The 20,780-nt window shown below is 44.4% G+C and overlaps 1 protein-coding gene across 4 annotated transcripts in view; it reads right to left on the bottom strand.

Moving 5' to 3' along the window:
• GPR160 (G protein-coupled receptor 160) overlaps positions 1-16,537 on the bottom strand; it is a 31,122-nt gene extending 14,585 nt beyond the window's left edge. The window contains exon 1 of one of the 4 annotated variants that reach the window (XM_033429553.2): positions 16,403-16,537. The gene's annotated coding sequence lies outside the window, so the exon portion shown is untranslated. Of the gene's footprint in view, positions 1-14,341; positions 14,890-15,557; positions 15,698-16,402 lie in introns of those variants that run through there. The other 3 variants (XM_049709798.1, XM_004270567.4, XM_033429554.2) reach the window with 3 other exon arrangements.
• Positions 16,538-20,780: the final 4,243 nt, after the last annotated feature.

The raw sequence follows: 20,780 nt of genomic DNA, 5'->3' as shown, positions 1-20,780 counted from the left end.
ATATCCTTGATGTCTCTGACCTTCCCACCATCTGACTGGTATCATATAAGCTAAACTATGTTTCCCTGGGTTGTTGCTGATTATGTTATTCATAATTAAATCAACAGCATGAGAAAGTCAAGACATATGTGCCTGTTTCCTCCAGATCCTTACTATGTTCTTGAAAAAATTAGGTTACATTGATGAGATTTGGTTTTCCATACAGCTATCATTAATTTTTACCCAATGCCCTAGGTTCGCTTATAAATTAATATTCTGGTGATGTATATTTTCACATATCCCTCCCTCACAGTGTGACTGTGTCTTATTTATTGCAAATTCCACACATATATATTCATCTCTTCATCATTTTGGTGTGAACACACAGATTAATACAAGTACAGTGTTCAGAATTAAGGAGAAGGGAGTTGCATACCTTGTATTAATTGCTTTTGCCACCAAATTTTAAGAAAGATAGCAATAAATAGGAATATACCTAAAGAAGTCAACACATAGGGGAAAGGGATTCACAAGAGTAATAGTTAAAGGGTTACCAGATTGGGAATTCTTCAAAAGGAGGACATGTTAGTTTGGGAGCTAGTGTTTGCACCACCACCAGAAATGTCCAAATACATATGGGACAACTGCTTAGTAAACATGTTTATAGAGGTTTAGTCCTCAAAGGACATTTGAACTAGAGACTGCTTCCTAGTTCTCAATGATTATCATCAACTTTAGTCCTGCTCTCAAGCAAAGGAAGGGGTTTAAGCATACAGTGATCTGGAAAGTACCAATCAGAAACCCCTGCTCAGTGAGACCTCACTGGCAGTCCCAAGCTACTGAACATGGCTCCTGGGATGACTCAACAATCAGAGAGATGACGACACTGCTCAAGTTCAGTTGTCCATAGTTTCTAAAACTATGGGTCTGTTGGTCATTGCTGAGAAAGTGAACCAGGCCAATCACCTAAGGGAGATCCTTTTTTCAACTTCACACAACCTGGGATAGCCTCCCCAGTCAACCAGGGTCAAGCTGTCCTATAAGTCATCGACAACAGCATCCCAGACCTATGCCAGCTTGCACTACTACCTTAAACACCCACCTGTTTTTTCCATTCTCTCAGGATTCAGAAAATATAACATACACATCTCCTTATATTGATTAATTTCATTATTTTTATTATAGTTTATTTACAATATTATACTGGTTTCAGGTGTATGGCACAGTGATTCAGTATTTTTAGATTATTCTCCATTAAAAGTTATTACAAGACAATGGCTGTAATTCCCAGTGCTATCAATATATCCTTGTTGCTTATCTATTTTATACATAGTAGTTTGTGTCTCTTAATCCCATACCCCTATCTTGCCCCTCCCTCCTTCCCTCTCCCTACTGGTAAGCACTAGTTTGTTTTTTAATCTGTGAATATGTTTCTGTTTTGGTGTATACATTTGTTTGTTTTATTTTTTAGATTCCACATATACATCATATCATATAGTATTTGTCTTTCTCTGACTTATTTCACTAAGCACCTTATTTCACTAGGTCCATCCACATTGCTACAAATGGCAGAATTTCATTCTTTTTTATGGCTGAGTAATATTCCATTGTATACATAGACTATATCTTCTTTATCCGTTCATCTGCTGATGGATACTTGGGTTGCTTCCATATCTTGGCTATTGTAAATAGTGCTGCTATGAACACTGGGTTGCATGTATCTTTTTGAATTCATGTTTTTGGTTTTTTTCACATATAAACCCAGGAGTGGAACTGCTGGATCATATGGTAGCTCTACTTTTAGTTTTTTGAGGAACCTCCATACTTTTCTCCATAATGGTGGCACCAATTTACATTCCCACCAAAAGTGTACAAGGGTTCCCTTTTCTCCACACCCTTGCCAACATTTGTTATTTGTGTTCTTTTTGACGATAGCCATTCTGCCAGGTGTGAGGTGATATCTCATTGTGGTTTTGATTTGCATTTCTGTAAAAATTAGTGATGTTGAGCCATCTGTATGTCTTCTTTGGAAAAATTTCTATTCAAGTGTTCTGCCCATTTTTGATTGGGTTTGATTGTTTGTTTTTGGATATTGAGTTGTATGAGCTCTTTATTTTGGATATTAACCCCTTGTCAGCCATATCATTTGCAAATACTTTCTCCCATTCAGTAAGTTGTCTTTTTGTTTTGTGGATGGTTTCCTTTGCTGTGCAAAAGTTTTTAGGTTTAATTAGGCCCCATTTGTTTATTTCTGCTTTTATTCCTTTGCCTTCGGAGACAGATCCAAAAAAAGTATTTCTACAGTTTATATCAAAGAATGTTCTGCCAATGTTCTCTTCTAGGAGTTTTACAGTTTCAGGTCTTACATTTAGGTCTTTAATCCATTTTAAGTTTACTTTTGTATATGGTGAGAGGAAATATTCTAATCTCATTGTTTTACATGTAGCTGTCCAGTTTTCCCAGCACCACTTATTGAAGAGACTGTCTTTTCTCCATTGTATATTCTTGCCTACTTTGTCATAGATTAATTGACCATAGGTGTGTGGGTTTATTTCTGGGCTTTCTATTCTGTTCCACTAATCTATGTGTCTGTTTTTGTGCCAGTACCATGCTGTTTTGATTACTGTAACTTTGTAGTATAGTCTGAAGTCTGGGAGGGTGATAGCTCCACCCCAAATCATCTGAAATTCCTTTTAAGTCATTGATTTCTCCAGTGTTTAGACCAAGGACCATAGACTTCTTAGTCCCCCAGGATTTTCAGGTCAGTGAAGAATTGGGACATAGGCAACAAGTATACAGATTTTTTTGAGAATTTCTTTTTTGAGAAATATTACTGGACACTTAAATGGAAGGACTTTGTCATATCCATAAGTTAGGTCTCCCAAGCTCAGAAAGTAGGAAGTAAGACCTTTTAAGGTCAAAATCTCATTGTGTACAGTTCTGTTATTTTCATACTGATTTTTTTAGGCATGAGACGAACAGAAGTTTCAGAGATTAAGAGAAGTTTTGGGGGACACGTAGGCCCCTTAAGTCAAATAATTCTACCTAAATATATATGGTGCTTTTTAGTTTATAAAGTATTTTATGGAGATGATCAGATTCAAACTGTCTAAATCATGCTCCTGAACCTATATTCAATGAATAATGCCAAGATGTTCGAGTGTCAGAAGTAGTAACAGTGGTCTTTTCCCTAATTTGACATAATGAAAAAGTGCCAAAAGATGAAAAAGAGACACATTCACATGAACAGAATAAAGGAAAACAAACGATATGATCATCTTGAGAAATGCAGAAAAAAGTTTTTGACAAAATTCAACATCCATTCATGATAAAAACCTCTCAGCAAAGTAGGAATCGAGGGAAATTTCCTCAACCTGATAAAGGACATCTATAAAAAAATCTACAGCTATCATCATACTTAACTGAAAAACTGACCACTTTTCCCTTAAAGGAACAAGGCAAGGAAAAAAAAAGGCATAGAGATTAGAAAGAATAAAGTAAAACTCTTTGCAGATGATGTTTATACATACAGAAAATGCTAAGGCATCTACCCAAAACTTACTGGAGTTACTAAGTTACTAAGGTTGCAGATCAATTTTTAAAATTGTATATATATATATATATATATATATATATACACACACACACACACACACACACACATATATGTATGTGTATATATATATATAGCATATATATAAAACAAAATTTGAAAATGTAAAAATTGCCATTTACAGTAGACTTTAAAATGTAAAATACATAGGAATAAATCTTTTAAAATGTGTACAAATCATCAGGGACTTCCCTGGTGGTCCAGTGGGTAAGACTCTGCACTTCCAATGCAGGGGGCCCGGGTTCAATCTCTGGTCAGGGAACTAGATCCCACATTCATGCTGCAACTAAGAAGCCTGCATGCCACAACTAAGAGTCCGCATGCTGCAACTAAGAGTCCGCACGCCACAACTAAGACCTGGAGCAGCCAAAATAAGTAAGTAAATAATTTTTTTTTAAAAATGTACAAATCATCGATGCTAAAAGCTATAAAACACTGCTGAGAAGACAACAACAACACTGCTGAGAGAAACTAAAGACCTAAATAAATGGCAAGATATACCATGTCTTTGGAAGATTAATATTCTTAAGATGACAATGCTCTCTAGACTGGTAGATTCAATGCTGTCCTGATCAAAATCCAACCAGGCTTTCTGGTAGAAACTGACAAGTTGATTCTAAAGTGTACATGAAAAATGCAAAAGATTCACTTTGCTGTACAGGAGAAACTAACACAACATTGTAAAGCAACTATACTCCAATAAAAGTTAATTTAAAAAAAAGAAAGAAAATGCAAAGGGCCAGAATAGTTGAAATTTTTTGAAAAAGAACAAAGTTGAAGGGCTTACACTACCTGATTTCAAGACTGATAAACTACCGAACTGAAGATAGTGTGGTACTAGCTTAAGAACAGACAAACAGATAGAACAGAGTAGAGAGTTCCAACAGTCCACTTGATTTACAAGAAAGTACCAAGGCAATTCAATGGAGGAAAGGAAAGTCTTTTCAATAAATGGTGCTGCACTAAATGAATAACTGTATGAAAAAGAAGGAGCTCAATCCCATCTCACACCATACTCACAAATTAATTCAGGATTGATCACAGGCCTAAATGTAAAAGCTAAGACTAAAGCATTTAGAAGGATAACAAAGAAGAAAATCTTGCAGCCCTGGGGGTAGGTAGAGAATTATTAAGCAAAACACAAAAGCACCAACCATAAAAGAAAAAATTATAAAGTAGACTCATTAAAATTAAAATCTTTTGCTTATAAGAAAATGAAAAAGCAAGAGATATAGTGGGGGAAAATATTCAGTACACATATATCTAACAAATGATTTGTGCTCAGACTACCAGACTACCTATCTATCTATCTACCTACTTAACTACCTTCCTACCTATCTATCTATAATGCCTACAGATCAACAGTAAAAGGACAAACAACTCAGGGCTTGCCTGGTGGCGCAGTGGTTGAGAGTCCGCCTGCCGATGCAGGGGACACGGGTTCGTGCCTCGGTCCGGGAAAATCCCACATGCCGCGGAGCGGCTGGGCCCGTGAGCCATGGCTGCTGAGCCTGCTGAGCCTGCGCGTCCGGAGCCTGTGCTCCACAACGGGAGAGGCCACAACAGTGAGAGGCCCGCATACCGCAAAAAAAAAAAAAAGACAACTCAAAACAAAAATGGGCAATATACTTGAAAAGACAGTTCAAAAGGAAAATGAACATATGGTCAACAGCATGTGAAAAGGTGCTCAACATCATTAGTCATCAGGAAAAAGCTAATTAAAAGCACATAGCCATACAGTTTCACATCCATCAGGATGGCTACAAGTAAAAAGACCAATACTAAGTATTGGGAAAGACATACGAGTATAAAATGGTACAACCCCTTGGAAAAGTCTGGCATTTAAACATACATCTATCCTATGATCCAGTACTTCCACTCCTAGGTATTTATGCAGGAGAAATTAAAATACATGTCCACAAAAAGACCTGTATGATAACACCAAATGCTAGTGAGCTTGTGGAACAACAGGAACTCTCACTGCTAGTGGAAATACAAAATGGTACAGCCACTTGGGAAGACAGTTTAGACTGGCGGTTTCTTACAAAATTAAACATATTCTTATCATACGATCCAGCAATCACCCTCCTTGGTATTTACCCATAGGAGTTTAAAACTTATATCCACACAAAAACCTATACACAAGTCTTTATAACAGCTTTATTGATAAGTGCCAAAAGTTGGAAGCAACCAAGATGTCCTTCAGAAAGTGACTGGATAAACTGTGATTACTTAGCATTAAAGGAAAAAAAAAAAAGCTATCAAGCCATGAAAAGACATGGAGGAACCCTAAAAAATGCATTTACTAGGTGAAAGAAGCCAATCTGAAAAAGCTATATACTGTATGATCCAACTATATGACACTCTGGAAAAGGCAAAACTATGGAAACAGTAAAAGGATGAGTAGTTGCCAAGGGTTAGAGGGGAGGAAGGGATGAACAGGCAGAGCACAGAGGATTTTTAGTATTACTCTGTATGCTACTGTAATGGTGAATACATGTCACTATACATTTGTCCAATCCCACAGAATGTACACCACCAAGAAAGAACTGTAATGTAAACTTTGGACTTTGGGTGATTACGATGCGTCAATGTAAGGTCAACGACTATAACAAATGTGTCACTGATTGGGGATGCTGATAATAGGGGAGGCTATGCATACGTGGACACAGGAAATATATGAGAAATCTCTTCAGGAAACTGTACCTTCTGCTCAATTTTGTTGCGATCTAAAATTGCTCTAAAAGATAACGTCTATTAAAAAAAAGGCTTGTACACAGTTAGGAAATATTTCTTAGATATGTAATTAGAAGTGCAAACCATAAAAGAAAAGAAATTGATATCTTAGACTTCATCAAAATTTAAAACTTTTTTCTTTAAAAGGTGCCATTAAGAAAATAAAAATACAAGTCAAAGATTCATAGAAAATATTTGCATGTCATATATCTGATAAAGCCCTTGCCTCTAGAATTTAAAAAAATATTTGAATATTTTACTTCAATTATTTTTATTTGAATATTTTATAGAATATTAAAATTTTTTTGAAACTCCATATGACGATGGTGACAACCCAATTAAAAAAATGGGCAGGGCTTCCCTGGTGGCGCAGTGGTTGGGAGTCCGCCTTCCGATGCAAGGGACACAGGTTCGTGCCCCGGTCCGGGAAGATCCCACATGCCGCGAAGCGGCTAGGCCCGTGAGCCATGGCCGCTGAGCCTGCGCGTCCGGAGCCTGTGCTCTGCAATGGGAGTGGCCACAACAGTGAGAGGCCCGCATACCAAAAAAAAAAAAAGGGCAAAAGATTTAACTAGATATTTCAGCAAAGCAGATATACAAATGACTAATAATAATAAGCACGTGGAAAGGTGCTAATCATCATTAGTCATTAGGGAAATGTAAATTTAAACTGTTATAAGGGAATTCCCTGGTGGTCCAGTGGTTAGGACTCCGAACTTCCACTGCAGGGGGCAGGGGTTCAATCCCCGGTCAGGGAACTAATCCCGAAAGTGGCGTGGCCAAAAAAAACAAACAAACAAAAAAACACATAAACTGTAATAAGATACACTCATACAGCCATTAGGATGGCTATAATTAAAAAAACTAACAATATTGAGTGTTGGCAAGAATGCGGAGAAATCAAAACCATCATACATTGTTGGTGGGACACTACAGCCACTTTTGGAAAACAGTTTACCAGTTTCTTAAAAAGATAAACTTACTATATAATCTGGTAATTACACTCCTAAGAATCTACCCAAGAGAAATAAAAATATAGGCCCACACACACCTGTACATGAATGTGCACAGAAACATTATTTATAACAGCCAAAACCCAGAAACAATTCAAATGCCCATCAACTAGCGAAGAAATAAATGAAATGTGGTTACATCTGTAAAACTGAACTATTCCACAATACAAAGGAACAAGCTACTGATACATGCTGCAAATGGATGAACTTCAAAAACATTATGCCAAGGGCAAGAAGCTAGACACAAAAATCCTACATATTCTGGATTCCATTTATAGGAAATATCCAGAAAAGGCAAGAGACAGGAAGTAGGTCAGTGGCTGCCTGGGCTTAGGAGTGGGGACTTAAGCTGGCATGAGGGAACTTTGGGGGTGATAGAAATGTTCAAAAATTAGATTGTGGTGATGGCTGTACAAATCTATAAAAATCATAGAATCGTACACTTACAATGGGTGGATTTTATGGCATGTAAATTGCACCTCAAGAAAACTGTGTTTTTAAAAAAGGACTTGTAAAAGAATGGTCACAGCAGTTTCCTTCATAAAAGCCCCAAACTGAAAACAACCCAAATGGTCTTCCAGGCAGAATGGACAAATGAATGGTTGTATAATCAAAGAGTGGAATATTAGCTATTAATAAAAAAGAACAAACTACTGAAATACACAACATGCATGAATCTCAAAAACATGCTGACAAAAGAAGCCACTTTTGTTTTCCTATTGTACACTGTATTCCATTCATAAAAGAGTCTGGTGTTTGCTATAGACAACCTCTGAATCAACCACACTTATTTCCAGCAAGTATAGTGTGTGTGTGTGTCTATTTGGAAGTCATAACATGTCAAATAGTTAATATAAATGAATGGCTAATGATTTAATATTCAGTTTAAAATGTTTTAATTATGTCATGTGATACACACAGATATATCTAATATATGTATGTTATTTAACATAATCAAACTCATTCATTCTGTGCATATTCATTCGCTCATTTACTCCAAACATATTTATAGAGGGCCAAAAATATATTCCTGGCAACCAAGTTCAAACCATGACTCAATCACAAATACAATGTTGATATATCACTTCTTCTTCATGACAGAATCTGAGTGTACCTTTCAGAATACAGTTTACTTAACATGAGTTTCCTGGTCTGCTCGAGGGAGGAAAAAGTGTTACAAACCTAACGGTCACAGACTTATGAAGCAAAAACAAGTTTGGTGCCAGTCGGGAACTGCAGATTCAGGACTAGTAAGTGAGGCTGTCATTTCAGGCCTCCACAAACTCCCCGTCCTGCCTGCGCCTGCCACTGGAAGGCAAGCTAAAACGTGCAGACACACCCTGAAGGAAGCTGCTGCCTGGTGAGTGGACTCAGGATTCAGGCCAGGAGGAAGAAATGCCACCATCACAGGCAGCTAGCTACCCACCCCCACCCTTCAGGTAACTTCCCTCCCACTCGCCAACCCCCTTGGGAGTCACACCTCAGAATCTGCTGTAAGCTGGGCCTTGACGTGTGTGATGATGAACAAGGAGTGATTGCTGCTCCCCAGAGAATCTGTCTACAGACCACACTACCCAGTGCCCGGGAGGGTATCTGTCAGGGTACTTCCTATACTCCTCCTGCATTTTAAAGAGTGTTTAGAATGTTCATGCCTCTTGATTCAGTATCTCCACTCCGGAATTCACCATAAGGGAATAATCAGAGCTGAAGGAAGTAATTACGGCCTGAGCAGCTCACTTCAGCATACTTACAATAGCCTACAGAACACTCTCCCACCCCAAAAGGATCAGAGCAATTCAAATGCCTCACAATAAGGAAGTAGTCAAATGATTTATGACAGTCATGAGATGGACTACTATCTGTAGCCATGAAAGACAAGCTCTTCAGAAAGATTAAAGTACGAGAAAATGCTGACAATACAATGTAAGATGACAGAACTGAGATAAAAGCTGTATATACCAGGGTTTCTCACGGGGGGTGGGGGGCGATACTGTAATGGAATTCCTCATGCCTTCCAGAGGTTCTGCTGATCCCTGAGAATCAGCGTAACCGAGAGGCGTGAGCTGTTATCCTCAGACAGTCTAATGGTAGGGGATGGGAGGCTGAAAACCAGTGGTACATACAGCATTATTCCCATATTGGGTAAACCTGGAAAATGTACGAATATACACAGATCAGAGGTAATTAATGCCAGGCCACCTGTGATTGGTAAGGTCATGGCCTTGTAGACCAACACTTCTCAAGCTTGAATGTGGATCTTGGTAAAAGCTGGATTCTGATTCACTGTGTCTGGGGTGGGCCTGAGATTCTGCACTTCTAACAAGCTCCCGTTGCTGCTGGTCTGCAGGACACACAGAGTCAGCAGGCAGCAGGGGCAAGGATACCAATGGGAAATGGCAGGGGCTGTGGAGGGAAACCCCTGCAGAACGGTCAGAAGGGAGCAGCTCTGTGGGCCGTTAGCTGGGGTGGGGAGGGCCGTGGAGGCTGTGCAGCATCTCACTGGAACACCTGGCTGGGAGCGGCGGAGGAGAAAAAAAGGAGGAGAAAGGCAACAGTTCCAGGAAGGTCCGGACCTGGGCAGGAGGAGGAGGCAGCCCAGAGCCCCGCCTCCCCCTGAGCCCCACTGTTACCTCCGTGAATGGGTCTGGGCAGGAGCTGTCAACCGGGCGACCTCTGCCTCGGCTGCTGGCAGGGGACTCTGGGGGGGACGGGCTACCCCTCCGTTCAGCCTCCCTGGACACAGGGGATGCTTTCAGCTTCCTGAGAACACCTCAGCTCTCAATCTCCCCCTTCCCCTCCCCAGACGTCATCACTCCCTATGACTCCTTAAGGGCATAAGGAATACGAACACGGGTTACCTTCTCTGATAAAGCAGAACGCACAGCCCACTCCTCCGTTCCCACTCTGGGCTCCCCTCTGGCCTGAACCTCAGTTCACTTGTGTACCTCTCCTGACAGAGAGCAATAGGCAAGAGAAACAAATGCAAACAAATAAGCCCGCAGCACTGGTCAAAGATCAAATTGGATAGCCCTTTGAAAACTACAAAATGCTCTGCCAGTGCAGGTTAACAGCACCTCTATTATTTCTCCAAGTTAAAAGTAAACCCCCTGGGGTACCCGGTCTTTGACTTCGCCACCAAAGGGCAGGTCGGACACAGTACTTCACGGGGCCTGGGTCAGGACTTCGTATTTGTTAGCTGCTCCCAGCATTCCCGGGAGGAGGGCACGTCCCCAGCTGACGGAAGAGGCGCCGGAGAGGACTCAGGTGGCCGGAGCCCCTCCGCCGAGGCAGAGGCATCTGCCCCATCTACGCAGTCCGCTCCTCCCCCACCAGGGGCCGGCGGGGGGACCCATCTCCTTTCCAGAGGCACAGTGCATTTCAATCCCCAGACCACAGGGCCACAGCCCCAGTTCCCGGCCCCGTTCTCGTCATCAGTTCCAAAGCTGCCCCGCCAAACCCCCTGCTGACATCTGTCACGGAGGACATTTCCTCAGGCCACGAAGCAGGCCAGGCGGCCTCTGAAAACAGGGAGGTCAGAGCTGGAAAGCGTGTCCACCCTGCAGCCTGCCTTCTAAAATTCTCGGGGGGAAATCCCCCGAATAAAGGCCAAAGCGAAGGAAGGCGGGGCTCCAGCGACACCGACAGCCAGCGCTCAGGGAACCCCTACTCCACGCCGGGCCCTCCACGCGCCGCTTCATCCTCGCAGCCCTGTGTGGTAGGTGTGCTCAGTACTTCCATTTTACACAGGAGAAAACCGAAGGGCAGAGTGGTTAGAAAAATAGGTCAAGGTCAAGGTCAAGGTCACACAGCGAGGTGGTGGGAGAACCAGGGAGACATCAGCCACCTGGCGAGAGTCCACACTCGGGGGCGCCACGCTTCACCTGTGTTTGCTGAGGCCGGTCATCAACCTAGTCTCCTTGCAGGCCGTGTGTTTGACCAGGGAGTAGTAATCACCTACCTGAGAACACGCCCAGAGCTCCCCAGAAAGGTTCCGATCAACCCGCCGGCCTGGCACTTAGGAAAGCCCTCAGCCTCTAATGTCCTTCTTCCAACCACACAAGGCAGCCCGCCTGCAGCACCCCGCGTCCCACGTTTCTTCTCACACTGGGGTACGCACACACCTAGACTCACAGCTCTAGTGACAAAGGTCATAAAACAACACCTGACGTTTCCTCAAAACCGCACGGCAAGGTTCCATCTGTACTTCCTTCTCAGCACTTCTGCCTCACCATGCCCACACCTCCACGCAGCAGCCACGAGTACTCGGAACTCAGGGAGAGGAAACAAAGATCTAAACAGCAGCCTCCCCTGCAACGATACTCCACATACAGACAGAGGCGGGAACATCTGTCCCACGACCCTTGAGCGAAAGTTTCAAGATGAGGAATCAGGCCACTCTTGGACTTGCACCCCAGAAACCTCTCAAAGGCTGGACTAGGGCGCCTCAGTTCCTCCTGCCTGCAGAGCTTTCCGATGGGGCCATGCCTCAGTGGTGTGCAGGACAGATCTGTCACCAGCTGGAGAGGGGTGGGCAGAGGAGGGGGAGGGGATTACTTTCTGGGGCCCTCAGAGCAGAGAGCCAGGGCACAATCTCAGGATCCCAAAGTCAGGCTGCTTAAAGACAGAGGGCTTCTTGGTGGCCCACCCCTACAGGACACCCCGGGGAACCCCCCCAGGTGCACAAGACCCATCTTCCTGCTCACAAAGAGTCAGTAGTTTGGGGTTTGGGAGGCCCTCCTTTTCTCTGCTGCAGCGTGCCCACACATGTACTCCATTTTTATTGTATTGCAGGGGTAGTAAGCTCTAAAGTTCTATGTAAATGAGTAACACAGACAGGGTGTGAGAAAAATGATGACATACCTTGTATTTTCTGTCACAGAATCACAGCAGAGTAAACACAAGAGTGTTCATTCTCTCAAAGGAATATGCTCTTTCCCTTTTTCTTGGGACAAGAGCCCTCAAGCTCTCTTGGGTTATTCCATATTGGGTAGATGCACACGTAGGAAGAACTCTTACTGTAAGAAACAACAGTGCAAGTGCGACGGTCCCTGGGCTCAAGGATGGGGACCACGATAGGGAGCGGTGGAGACCAGGGGGAAATGGAGTACACTACCCTTCTCTAGAGAGAAGGCTGCTCCAGTACCGCCTTCAGGAATTCTTGGGGGCAGAATATTTGAAACCTCCCAATTGTCAACATTGGCTCAGCTTTGTTTTTGATTTTCCCAAACTCTGTGCTGGCCTGATAAAACATCCTTGTCGGCTGGATGTGGCACACGGCCCCAGTTTGTAACCAGGGCAGTTGAGTGTGGCAAAAAAGATAGCTTGCCTTGGGCTTCCCTGGTGGCGCAGTGGTTGAGAGTCCGCCTGCTGATGCAGGGGACACGGGTTCGTGCCCGGGTCCGGGAAGATCCCACATGCCGTGGAGCGGCTGGGCCCATGAGCCATGGCCACTGAGCCTGCGCGTCCAGAGCCTGTGCACCGCAACGGGAGAGGCCACAACAGTGAGAGGCCCGCGTACCAGAAAAAAAAAAAAAAAAAAAGAACTCTTGGGTATGGTAGCTCTGCTCTCTGCTAGAGTTTGGACCAGCACAGAGGCTGGAAATAACATAAACTCTAAGGTCCAACAGATCTGAATTTGAATCCTGGCTCTATTTTTACCAGCTGCCAGACCTCAAGTGAACTACGAACCTCTCTTAGCTACAATTTCATCCACAAAATGGGTTGAAAATACCCAATTTAGAGAGCTTTGTGAGAATTAAAAACGTGTGTGAAGATGACTTGAACTCTTAATGAATGTTAAATTTCCTTCCCCCATATCTCCAAAGAAACCACCTGGCAAGCCTTCGCTTCTCTAGATTTTCAAATTTCTCATCTGCTAAAAACTAAAATAATCCTCCAGCACCACTGCTGAACTTCACAGGATGGGATGAAGTGATGTAGATGAGAGCTGAGTGCTTACAAATTAGAAGAGGATTATTGAGTGGATTGCCAACACCCTTTCCTCTCGTTTCTAGGCCAACAAAGCAGTATGTAATTTGCTTTTCTAATGCGTTTATACCCTTCCATAACATGATGTGGGAGAAGATGGTGTCACATTTGTGGTAATTCCTTAAAATGGCGATTAACAATCAACTCTCCAGAGTCCGCCCAAATCTACCATCCTCTCACAGAGGAGAGCATACATGAGGTCACTGCCTGTTCACTTAAGAACCTGGCAAGTTTCTTTTCTCTCTCCATGTTCTTGTCTCAGAGAACTGACGTCGAAAATAAAGTCACTTAACAGTTGCGTATTTCTTTGATTCACACAAAGAAAACTGTCACAAGCCAAACAATTTCACTTAAGTACCATCATGAATTCACTAGGATATTTCCCAACAGTAAGGGGATTTTGGTTGGTTCTCTCATTTTCCCACGCACTACGAGGAAACTGGGACATGCTCTGGCATTTCCTCAACTGAATCTGACTTAAAGCATCTTTACAACCTCTTTTATTCTAGTGAATCTACACGGGCAAGGTCTAGGCTGAGGGCATTCATCTAACACTTCAACTTTCAGCTATCACTGATATCATTTACTTGCGTTGTTTTCTCTTAAAAGCAAGGAGGCATTAAAATCAGTTCCACGATATCTACTAAGAAATGCGGGTTTATCTTGCGGGACTATATGCCTCCCTTTCCTCCCTCTACTGAACTTTAATAGCTCCCTCATAAGAGCATCACTTTTCCAAATTATTAATCAGGCATGATAGAATGAGTAGGAATTATATGATAAATCCAGAGGGGCCAAAAATAAGCAAGTTGGATGAATACATAGATACAACTTCCCATGTCCCTCCTCTTGAAAGCAAAGTTCTTGGAAAAGAATACACAGAAATTTCAGGAGCCAGTTCTTTGCTAAATATTTACACTGCATGATACCTGAAGCAAACAAGGTAAGGACAGGAAACAGTCCACACACACAGATAAGATCTCTCTCGGGTAATAAGTAGAGCTCCACTCACCTTGTGATTCGTTTTCATAATGTTGACTTTGTACTGATGTATACAGTGCTTCCAAAAGTGTACACAAAACCTAAGTGTGTACGGGAGTGTTCACTACTCTGAGCTCTGTTTTTTGATGAGCATAACTTAGAAAGGATTTGGGCAGTTCAGAAAAATTGCTAACACATTTTATACAACCTGTCCATTTGGAGACAACTCAACCCTTATGCTCGCTAATACCCTTTGTATAAAAAAAAAGCTGACCCAGCATCCACCTGCATCAACTTGATCCTCTCAGCTTTGTCACACTCAGCAAATACTCTATGCCTTCGCAAGAAAATAAAGCGGCACCCCTGGGAGGGAGAAAAAGACTTGTTATGAGTCTGCAGAGGCAGCCTTTATACCCAGCTAACAAAGAGTGAGGATCTGTGGAAGGCTTTGAATCTAGAACCACTAGTGTTACCTTCCAAATCTACCTTCTGCAAAAAACCTCCACAAGTGGTGTTACGTTGAAAGGAAAATGCCAAACATACAAAAGCAGAGTCAAGAGTACAAGGCAGTCCGTACCCCCACCATTCATCCATCTTCAACTATTAACAATTCATGGCCAATCTCCCTTCACCTTGTTCCCCCTCACTTCTCCGCTAGCAGCCCTCCCCAAAACTGGCTTATTTTGAAGCAAATCCTCAACCTATATTTCAAGTTTAGAATGTATTTCTAACAGATAAGGGTTTAAAAACAACCCTAATCATGATACCGTTACCAAAAGTAACTAAACAAAACTAATATTCTTAATACTAAAAACCAGCCAGTACAAATTTCCTCTATTGGCACAATTTTTAAAAAAAACTATTTTCATCAAATCAGGACCCAACCAAGGTTTACACATAGCATTGCCGCCTTCTGTCTCTTAGTCTTTAAACCACAGGTTCCCTCCATCCCTATGATTCTCATAGCAGCCAGGCTGATCCTCACCTGCAATTCCCAGCAATTCTATTCTAGAGATACCACAAAGAAACTCCAGTCTTAGGGGCTGTCAAGAAAAAACGTGTATGTTAATTAGTCGTTTCATAGTTAAAGAAGTTTAAAAGTAACCTGAAAAGCACAAACGAAATTGATCTGACCTGAAGCCATGAACAATTCTGAGATCCAAACACTCACTCAAGTGTCCTTTGCAATTCTGGTCTGTGGTGGATTTATCTCCGGGGTTTGAACGACCCCCCGCCCCGGCCCTTACCCGAGTTATTTGCACAAGCAAAGCAATGGTGCGAGGCAAGTGCGTTTCCTCCCAGCTGGACCTTCCTCCGCAAGCCGGGTCCTCGCGGTCGCTTCCGGAATGCGGGGGGCGGGGGACCCCGCTGCCACCTCCCGAGACCACCTGCCCAGGTGAGAAGAGGAGTTTCACTGAGCCAACAAATTCCGGAGGGCGGTTCCAAGTTATTTAGAGAGAATTTTGAGCCATCCAGGCTGGGCACAGAGGAACCACCCAGAACGCCACGGTCTCAGAGAACAACCAACCTGAAAAGCCCCAGGGCTTAATCCCAATGCCCGGCGTTCGCGGGGGCACCGTCCCCAACGCCCGAGGGCCAAGAGAGAGGACGCAAAGTCCGCCCCAACGAATACACGAGCGTGTGTGCCCGTGACTATATGCCCACCTGTGTTTCAGGAAGGAAAGTTGCACACACTTATGTTTTACCATGTTTAATAGCTCTCTCCCCTGGAAAGGGGGTACGAGCTAGATGTGAGTATACACCCAACCTAGGCCACCGGTTCCATCCCTGCACCCCACCCCCGGGTCCAAACCCGGGGCGGACCCGTGGCGCGAAGGCTACGATCACCCCCCAGCCGGAGCACGGCGTCCTCGGCTTTCAGTCCAGGGCCACCACCCACTCCAGGATCTCTTAAGTAATAAAGAACCCCAGCCCCTGAATCCCCGGGAGTGAAATTCCTCTCCCTCCCCGACGCGCAGAGCACAGCCAGGGAAGCGGGGAGCGGCGCGGTGCCGTCGGCCTCCCCACCCCGGAGCCCCGGGTGAGGAGGGAAGCAGCTGCGAGACGCCAGGCGCGAGTCCCCGCAACTCACCGGAGGCGCGGCGGCTCCCGGCTCCCGGCTCGCGCTCCGCGTCCGCGGCGCTGGGCGCCCGACCACACCCGCAGCGAGGTCGCCGCCGGGCACCTGCCGTGCCCGGCCCCAGGTGACCGGGGACAGGCCGGGGCTGAGAGCACGGCCCCGGGGACCCCGCAGCAAACCCGCAACGGCCCCGCGCGCTGCTACCAGGAAGTGCGGATGCAATCCTTTGAGCGCGCACGCCCCGTCGCGACCCCAGCGGGAGACTGGCCGGAGGGCGCCGCCTGCGGGCGGGGCGGCGAGAGGCGTCCAGGCCGCCACCCCTGCGCGCGGAAGAGGGGCCTGGGTCGAGGCTGGCACAGGGGATTCCCTGAGGGTGTAGGGTGGAAGATGAGACCCCCCCTTTTGCGTGCCGGGCCTTCAGATACTCCCACCTCCAGCCCTGACCAAGGATCTCCCATCTCCTCAGCAGGGTCGGCACGGGGCCATTGCAGTTTCCTCCAGATGAGGGTATTCATAGGGTGACAGAACCTGATATAAACAACCACCTGTAATGCACTATGAATTCACATTTAAAATAAAAATCCGCAAATTGCATATTTGGAAATAGCACACTTATACTGCATTGCCTTTCTTTGTGTCAACGTTACTAATTTGTTATATTCAACAAATATTTGTTGAGCACCTACGACTTGCCAATCATTTAAACATTTAAAATATAGCGCAGGGAATTCCCTGGAAGTCCAGTGGTTAGGACTCTGCACTTCTACTGCAAGGGCCACAGGTTCGATCCCTGGTTGGGTAAATAAGTGCCGCATGCCCAGCGGCGCGGCCAAAAACAAGAAACAAGAAAAGAAAAACCCAGCACAGTTTCCTCGTCCTCCTTTTCCTGAAGAGCCTTCAATAAGTGGAGTGGGCTGGCCCTTTCTTAACCTCCCAGAAAGCTTGAGTGGTCTTGCAAGGAACTTAGCAACGGCCCGCCCAAAGGTGCAGTAAGAACTGAACCGTGATAGAAATAAGTGTGGGCTGCTAGAGGGCCTGAGAAGCGGCTTGACCCAACCTGGGGAGGTCAGAGAGGAATTTCTGGAGAAGGGGGCATGTGTGCTGAGTCCTGAAGGACTACAGGATTCACCAGGATGTGAAGTGTTTCAGCCAAGATTCCACTGTGAGCAAAGCCAGAAGCCAGACCTGGCCAGAGAGTGCATGTTCTGACAGAGGAATAGCAAGTGAGTCAGTAGAGCTGAGAAGAAGAGGATGTGAACTGAGTTAGAGCAGGGGGTGTGGGGACCAGATCATGCTCCTATCACAACTAACAGCTGCTGACATGTATACACTGATGTGTATAAAATGGATGACTAATAAGAACCTGCTGTATAAAAAATAATAACAGCGGCCGTCTATGGAGTGTATAGCATAAAACAGGAACTGGACATGCATCACGTCAAACTATGTGGTCGGGTTATTACTCCCCTTTAAAGAAGAGGAAAACGAGGAATAGGAAGGTGAGGTGTCTTGCTACTGACAGGGCTGGGGGGAGGTGACTCTCAAGAGCTAGCCTGCACTTTTCATGGCTCTTTCCAGGCCAATCCAGGAGGCTGAATTATCTGCAAATGTTCTCAGCATCCTCAAGTATCCCCAGGTGCCCACTGCCGTCTCTCCATTCCAAAGCCTGTGTCAGCAACTGCCCTCAGACCCGCACCTGCCTAGAACAGATGACAGAGTATACGGCTGTGCACACCAGACTCTTTCCCAAGGGGTACTCGGTTTCAGGGCCTGGTGGAGGGACTGTGGAAGAGCCCTTTCTTGTTCCCTAATAGCCATTCTCTCCTTCTTCCATAATAATAGAATTGAAGCTGAGCCCAAGCCTGCTTAGAACAAAGACTACATTTCCCTTCCTCTCTTGCAGCAAAATATCAACACATCAACAGTGGTGCCCAGAGCCCCTAGAATCCATTTGATCCAGCAGTACTTCTGAGGCAGCTGTTTCCTCCCCAACATCTTTGATCTGTCAGATATTTTTCATGGGGCAGACACTGCTTACTGTCTCCTCAATAACCAATCCCCCTTCTTCCCTTCGAAGAGAACTCAGATTTTGTTCCAGGAGGCGATGAACCGGGCTGAAATGCTCACCTTCCCAGAAGTCCTTGCGGGGCAGTCACATGGCTCGACGGCTGAGGTGGAGGGGGAAGTTGCCTAGAGAGTCCTGAGAAGGTTTTTGCTTTCCTGAAGCGGACACCACCGCTTTTCTCCTTCTGTTTTATTCTGGCTGTGAGGTTGCTGTGAGCTTGGAGGGTGAGCAACCATTTTATGACCACAGGACAGCACACAAGAGAAAAGGAGGAAAAGCACCTACTGCAGACTGCTGAGCTCCAGACTTTTTATTACATGAGAAAAATAATCCCCTTACTTTTTTTTAATATAAATTTATTTATTTTTGGCTGCATTGGGTCTTCGTTGCTGCACGCGGGCTTTCTCTAGTTGTGGTGAGCAGGGGCTACTCTTCGTTGTGGTGCACGGCCTTCTCATTGTGGTGGCTTCTCTTGTTGCGGAGCACGGGCTCTAGGCTCACGGGCTTCAGTAGTTGTGTGGTCTGGGCTTCAGTAGTTGTGGCATGCGGGCTCTAGAGCGCAGGCTCAGTAGTTGTGGTGCACAGGCTTACTTGCTTCGCGGCATGTGCGATCTTCCTGGACCAGGGATCGAACCCTTTACCCCTGTATTGGCAGGTGGATTCTTAACCACTGTGCCACCAGGGAAGTCCCCCCCTTACTTGTTTAAAGCACTCTTGGTTAAGGTTTGTTGCAAGCAATTGAATGCAATCCTAATGGATACACTATTCTTTCCCAAGAAAAGCCTCAAAAATCAATCCACCAACTCTACCTAATACAGTGTGATAGCAGAAAGAGGGTGGGATTGGCATGAGACAATCTATGAGTTTCAGCTCTTCCATTTATTTAGCTAATGACCTTGGGCAATTTTGTAAAATTAGATTACGTATTGTAAAATTAGAAATTGTCATCAAAATACAAGGCATAGTGCTTCCTGGCATATGGTGAGTGATTAATAAATGATCAGTTTAGAGCCTCTACCAAATGGATGTCTGGCCAATATGTAGATTCAGAATCATATATCCACTTACCAGTTTCACCCCTTAGACAAATCTTTTGTCTATTCCGCTCTTAGATGCTTTGTAATAGCAAAGTCAATCTTAAAGTTTCAGTAAAAACCAGCCCTTGCCAAGCGTCTTGTTTCCTCATCTCCTAGACAATATACACTCTACCAAACATTTTTAAAAGGAAAAGAATAGAAGCACAGACTTTGTAGTGACCAGCCATGAATTACTGGTACACTAGTTCAGCAGGTACATATGCATATTTCTGTTTGACTCTCTTTTTTTAAATAAGAAACTCTAATTTCAATGCTTTGAGGTTTGTATTTTTAATTACCAAGCAAGATGTTTTAATGGTCCAAAAAATATGCTTTTGTTGAAACTACAACATATCCCTTTATGCTGAAATTGAATAACGTTAAAAATTACTATCATTCACTTTGGCTTTTAATTTTTTTAAAAATTTATTTATTTTTGGCTGCGTTGAGTCTTTTGTTGCTGCGCGTGGGCTTTCTCTAGTTGCAGCGAGTGGGGGCTACTCTTCGTTGCCGTGCTTGGGCTTCTCATTTGGTGGCTTCTCTTGTTGCGGAGCATGGGCTCCAGGAGCCCGGGCTTCAGCAGTTGTGGCTCGTGGGCTCCAGAGCTCAGACTCAGTAGTTGTGGTGCACGGGCCCAGTTGCTCCGCGGCATGTGGGATCCTCCAGGACCAGGGATTGAACCCGTGTCCCCTGCATTGGCAGGTTGGCTTCTAACCACTGCGCCACCAGGGAAGCCCTTGGCTTTTAATTTTAAAAATAATACATTCTTTCAATCACTACAGAAGTTTTTAAGTTAAGAAAAAGAGACCGTAATTTATTTAACCTGCCTTCTCTTAATGGACATTTAGGTTACCTCTAGTTAATCTCAGTTACAAATGACATTGCCTTGAACATCTTTGACCCTACACTTTTGCCCATTTGTGTAATCTGACCACATCTCCCCACTTCACAGCTTGCTCCCCAGGTCCAAGCCCCCATCCATCTCTTGACTGGATTGTTGGAATAGCCTCCTGAATGGTTCCCGTTTTTGTCCTTGTCCTCCTTCAACCCATCTGCAATGCAGCAGCTGGAATAGTCTTTTTTTTTTTTTTTTTTGGCTGCGCTGCACGACTTGCGGGATCTTAGTTCCCCGACCAGGGATTGACCCACAGCAGTGAAAGCGTGGAGTCCTAACCACAGGGCCGCCAGGGAATTCCCTGGAATAGTCATTTTAGAATGTAAGTCAGATATTGTCCCTCTCTGGTCAAAA

The sequence above is a fragment of the Orcinus orca genome, chromosome 5 (assembly GCF_937001465.1).
Source record: "Orcinus orca chromosome 5, mOrcOrc1.1, whole genome shotgun sequence".
NCBI classification, from domain to species: Eukaryota; Metazoa; Chordata; class Mammalia; order Artiodactyla; family Delphinidae; genus Orcinus; species Orcinus orca.
Note: the sequence above shows the minus strand (reverse complement) of the source record. Positions and strands in the feature narration are given on the sequence as shown.